Source organism: Neodiprion pinetum, chromosome 6 (genome assembly GCF_021155775.2).
Source record: "Neodiprion pinetum isolate iyNeoPine1 chromosome 6, iyNeoPine1.2, whole genome shotgun sequence".
NCBI classification, from domain to species: domain Eukaryota; kingdom Metazoa; phylum Arthropoda; class Insecta; order Hymenoptera; family Diprionidae; genus Neodiprion; species Neodiprion pinetum.
In genome coordinates this window covers 5,386,006-5,392,614 of record NC_060237.1, presented here as the reverse complement: position 1 = coordinate 5,392,614, position 6,609 = coordinate 5,386,006, and positions in this window count along the sequence as shown.

Below are 6,609 nucleotides of genomic sequence, written 5' to 3'. Positions count from 1 at the left end.
GCGCTACAGGCGTGTAGGTATAGGTCCTTCTACTTCACCATCTACACGCAAGATACTTACGCGGAGTCGCCTCATCGTCAGCGCCTCTCTATAGCTCTTTTTCTGTCCCACTCGCTCACTCGCTGCTCCGAGAGATGGAGAGAGAGAGAGAATATACGAAAGGAAGCACAGCGAGGCGAGGCGAGTAGAGTTGAGTCGAGAAGAGGCGAACCGTCCTTACTGCGCTCTGAGACTCTGCCAAACAACCGGAGGTCTATTCGATAATGATGGTACTGGGCATGATAATAACAATAAAGAGACAATCCACAATACGCAAATAATGCTATCTTTCATTATTTCGCACGCCTCCCTTCCCCTTCCACCTTGTTCTGAAATTCATTGAGAGCTGTATTCCGCTCTTGCAACATTACGAGGCCGGAGACTTCCCAGGTCAATGTTTTATTACAGTCGCAATGCCAAGAACCTGTGAAGCCAATGATTATATGTTGTTACGTATGTACTTGCAGCGACGTTCAAGTACAACAGCACTGCACAGCGTGAGAAATTAGTGTCATAAAAATAAAAAGAAAAAGAAGGAAAAAAAGAACCCAACAGGGAATTAAGGAAGGAGAAGATAAACCAGAGAGTTATTTTCGTCATTGTTTCTTTGACGAAGCTTCGTGCATGATTACAGCGCGCGTTGATTCTAGTTTAAATATGTGGCGCGCTTGCGCGTAACGGGATATATGTATAATGCATCTATTTAAAGAATGAACTAATAAGGTTGACTGAGGCGACACTTAGGACTATACTTAGCATAAAACGACAGCTTCCGCGTGGGAAGTAGTTCAAGGCTCGAGTCTCTCTCATTTCCCTTCCCTTCTTCGTTAACAATTCAACTTCCTTCGCGCGTGTGCGGTAAAAATTCGCGGATATATGTTACACGCGAGATGTAAATATTTCGGGGAACGATCATGATTCCGCTGATGTTATACTCTGATTCCTTGTTCCTCGTGAATTCAATACGTGAACGCACGGTTTCCGTTTACGAATCAAAAATCGAACAGAATTATACCATAAAACGTGAATTATACATACACCAAGATCGCGCGGTCCGATTCGTCGCATCGCATATCCAAGAAACGGACAACAGCGTGCAAGTAATAAACTCCCAGCATCATTCGGGCGCGATGGCGTGTTATGTATTATACGTACATACATATATACATATACATACATACATTCTTGTAAATGTAAGTTAATTAATCAATTAACCCTGTAATGACTATAAGAGGGAAGAAGTGCGCCGAGAACTCCGACGATCTAGGTCCAAGGAAGCCGCATGGCTATCAACGGCGTTCCACACACTACATGCCTGTACAGTAAAACGAAATATACATGTATAAACCGTGTACGTAAAGCCAAGAGTACACCGTTTCAGCTTCGGTATTATACATCCACTCAATACACACGTCATGCACGCCGGCACGTACAAGAAAACATTTGTATATCCTGCAGGTAAAAGTGCCTATTTATTAATCACAACCTCGGTAACGACCCTGGATCACGCACGCGAGTTCGAACGGCCGATGACCAGCAGCTTGCAGCAGCGGCATCGTTGCGGGCTATTCGATGTATCTGACCATAAATTATCCCGGATTTTCGTCAACCTTCTCAAGGTCATCCGGTAGCTCCTTCCCAGATCTCCAAGTCGACGCTACGCCGAAAGGTACGGCGTGCGTATGGGTGTAGGTATGTATAAGGAAGTCGGTAAGCGTCGGAGTTCCGCTGAATCTTGGAACAGAATCGGAGTCCCTAATTGCAGAACGGAAGTGCCGAAAACGCCTGGTCGGCATTGTCAGCTGACACGAGTTGGGTTTGCTCTGTCAAAGGAGGTTCGGAGGGTTGGTTGTCTCAACGAGCTGCCGCCCGACGGGAAGTATTTCCGTTCCGGATATCCTCCCCAGACCCGATTATTGGTTCGCACGTGTGCGGTACAAACTAAATACGCGACTAGGCGTAAAAATCTCACCTCACCCTGGGGAAAGGGAAGTTTTTCGGTTATACGTATAGGTACACCGAGAGAAATTTTTAGTTCCGGTTACCGCTCAGTCCTTGACTATTTTCATCTTTTACCACAATCGAAAAATATTGTTCTAGGTAGAAAATGAAAATTAGTTTTATAGCTGTTACCGTTCTGTCTCATTGCGATCACTGTTGCTATATTTTCTCGTAACTGTTGCGAAAATTTAATGCTCGTGCAAAGATAAATTGACGTTAAAGCCTTGACTAAAAAAGTAGAGTAAACCTCACAAACTGATTTTGCGTCGCAATTACCAAAAAATGGTTAGGCGTACGTCGTTTTTCGTAATTCCAACAATATTCAAACAGTTCTTTCAACGATACCTGTTTTACTGAATTTTTCTAGTTACTATGCCAAATAAAAATTTTCTCAGTGTATAAAGTACGTACCTCTGCATCCATACACACTGCAGGATAAACTTACAGGTAGGAAATACTGACCGGTTTCACCGTGGTGGTCTTCCTCCCGTACACATACTACTGAACACGATTGTAACATATCCTTAATGTAGTTACGAATGTGTAATTTTACTCGCGGTCCTTTACCATCGACGGATCGCATAGTTTTTAACTCACAATCAGCCTTGAGACATCGAGCGCTAGACGAAACTCGATTACCTACACCTACTTTTTCCTCTCATTCTTAAGGCCCAGATTCATTCATGATGTTAAAACTGTTATACGGTAAGCTGTTGCTGTACGACTGACGGCGATCGTTCTTCGTTACGTTAGATGTATCTCAAATCGGAATATTATTTTATTAAAATCTTGGTCACGCGCGCGCGACGATTCAAGGCTGAGTAACAATTTTATCGCGAGCAACGATTTCAAATTGAAATATTACGTCGAAATGGATTGTATCGAGAAGGCGCTGCTGCGACTTGTGTACGTAATACAATATCTGCGGTAGGTACATATTTGCGCAACGATAGCACAACTTCCGTCGTTCACTCGAACGCACAGGGTATACTTATTACAACTTATATATGTATATATATGGGATATTCCGCGTCAAATTTGCAACCCATTTACCTCATCCCTTTCGATTTTTGTAATTTTTTAGTACGATGCGGCAGCCGAACCCACAAGGGTCTCGCAATTCTTTTCAGATTTTTTCAGACAACAGTGAAATTTAAAGAAAATTTCAACAACCGATTCCCGAACGCCATTTTTTGAAATCTGAAATAATTCACACTGGTTTTATTATTTAAAATATCATTTTTAAGCATGACAGGTTAGTGGAATCTCAATACTTACCAATACTTTTTTTCGTCTCGGAATTGTTTTTGCTTTGTTATTTCTTACATGCTTCGATCTAAATAGATTGCAGTATCACATTATATTCATGATTTCGCGATCTATGTAAATCGGGGATAGTAAGAAAAAAGAGTACCAAATACCAGTTACAACATCATACTAAAAAATGATGAAAATCGAAGGGGGTACATGGGTTGCAAATTTCACGTGTCACGCCCCCTATACATCCATTACAGTGTATCCGAACTGTATTTGGTTACTCGACATACTCCGAAATCTATGGCGGGATTCAGACGTTCCAGAAGAGTATAAACGAACGACACATCACAGTCCGGATATCCGTGGATATTTCTCGGTATAAATTATCTACGCTAAGCAAACACGTATATCCATACGTATACCTAGGTGTGTACCTATAGTATCGCATTGTCGTTGGACTTTGCGCAAACGAGTGAGGTCCAGGGGACGATGTACCCAATACTACGCACGTATAAAACGTACGTATTCACGTAACGTGGTATCAAGTATATTCCAAAAGACTGCGGTAGGCGCACATGATACACGTATACGCGTGACGATACGTTTTGTACACCTATGCCAGTGAAAACCCGACTCGAACGACATGCGACAAAGCTGTAGAGACTAATTAGGCACCTGGCACCGAGGCATGCGTATTATATCTGTACACATCCGTACCATTCACAATTCTAGTATATTACGGGACTACGTAAGTGGCAACACACGACACCGTGCGTGTACCTGGCGACGCGACAGGGTAGGAGGAAAATTCTACGTTTCGAACTATGCCGTCATACTTGGTACACCTATAATTATACCTTAAACTAATCGTCAGTTTCGAGAATCGATTTTCAGACCATAACCTGTCGGCGTTTTACGAATAATAGTCTGCAGGTATTTTCTCATCCGGAATACCAATCGTCTAATGAATTCGTAAAATTGTATTTGTACACCCACTATACCCAGCGAATTCCTAGCGATACACAAGTATGCGCGTATGCTTGTTCGTATTCTAAATGTCACCCTCGACTACAGCGATACGGTCCGCGGTATATAATATCAACCTTTGTACATATATGTAAGCCGATATCACTTCACCGGAAGTAAGTCACGGAGTGGGTATCATACAAAGCGTTGTCCGCGTTACACACGCACGCTCTGCACTGGTCAGCAAATATGTATGTAGGTACGTTACAGGAATAGGTAAATATGCATATATATCGGTCCAAAGATCTCGTTGAATCGAGATCTTAGTCTCGGGCAGTGGGATTGTCGAACACTCGTGCATGCACCGTGCGTATATGCATGTGTGTGTGTGTGTGTGTGTATGTATATGTATACGGGTGTTGTACGTTCTCAGAGAGGGAGATGGATGGATGGAAGGCAGGAGAGCGAATTAATAGCGACACATGGCAAGAGGGAAACGGTGAAGGAGGAGGAGGTGTCTCTGAATTAAAGAGAAGCATGAATGTGTATAAAGAGAGGCGGTAGAGGTAATCAGCGTATGTCTTGCGGTACGTAACGCCGTTACATTCGCGCAGCTGCCGCAAAGGTGGGCTGCAGGGTACGAGGTATAAGGACGACGAAGAATATATCTAAGAATCGCGACGGGCGTCTACATCTACCCAGATGTAGTAAGTAAGACCGATGATGAGTGAAGAGAGAAACTCGCGAATCGCACGTGAATGAATATGCGGATCGTAGACGCGTTCCGGTACTCGGAAGATCACCCTGATAGGAAAGTCTTCGACCAGGCTCGTGCTGGAAAAATTTTGAATTGCGAACGGAAGGAGCTGTCAAAGTTCCCGGTTTCAGGACTCTTCGGTACGCGCGTTAGTTTTTTCAAATCTGTCTTGAATTGTGGATCGACGAACGATTTAACTCGCGTAAATCTCATCCGGATATTTGGGTGTCTTGATCGTGTTCGAGGCTCGTTCTAATCTCCCGCTAGAAAGCGAGGCCTTCTCGTTCGTTATTACCGTTATACAAGGACAAGTTCGTTATGTGCGAGTGGTATTGGTAAACAGATTACGCGCGGTTGGTTATTACGTAAGTGTCGAGCTGCTGTTGGAATCGGTCAAGACACGCGGCGGCAAGCGGCGTTTTATTGTCCATTGAACAGAGAACCATAAGGAGATCCGTGCCTTGCAAATTTCATTCATGCCAAACTATCGTAATATACATCGCGGAACCTATCTGTGTACGAATGCATGCATGTATGTAAGAAAGAACCGTGCCCCCTTCGGGAACGTCGCGTCTTCCACGATCCCATATACAATACTCCTACATATGTATCATAAACGTACACACACGTGCGCAAACACAGACGTACGCTCGTTTGCCAAAGTCACGCGATACGCGTTTAGATGTCAACTCGCGCAATATGATAATCTCTGGGCATATGTGTGAATATCACCACAAGTAAGCCTGGGGTTTGAGCAGGGATTATTGTACAGAGGCGGGTAAATATCCCCCCCCCCCCCCCCCCCCCCCGCCGCCAACAATAAAGAGTCCGATATTATATCCGATATACATATGTATGTACGTATACATGTACATTAGAGTGGTTAACAAAAAAAAAAAAAATGTAATGTATTTTTTTTTTTCAATGCGGATTTCCTTATAAAACTGTGGTTTATAACGAAATAAAAATCACCTGTGAATTTGAGCTCGATCGGATTTAGTGATTCAGAGGTCCGACTTTCGAGTTTTTATTTTTATTTTTTATTTTTTTTGTGAACCACTCTAATGTACATACTGTGTATACGGTGAGATTCGGGAAGGTATAAGAGGTTCGATGCTTCCATCGGTAAAACTGAGAAAAAAAAAAAAAAAAAATGCTATAATCCCATTTACGTTCACCGATTCAGTCCTGCGGATATACTCCAAATTTTCATGTCCAGGTGATTGAACCGTGCCCACACCGTCGATTATATTATACAAGTAAGTCTGTTGTATACCGCACAGCGTACATCCGACGGAGGGATCGAGACTCCGGATATCACTGAAATCGACGGTATATTATGTATGTACGTACAAGTGACGTGACGAAAATAAATAAGTAGGTATGAGTAAAATTTTCACATTTATCGAATTGGTTTTGCTGTCGAAATGCTGTGATTTTTTTCCCTTTTTCTTTTCAATTTTTTAACGTAAAATCGTAAGTCAATAGCTTGGACTTTGGAAACTTTTCCTCCTGAGAGTTGCCCTATTATTATTATAGACAGGTGCGGTCAAAGTAAAAGCGGTCGTCGTAACGTAAAGACCACACAT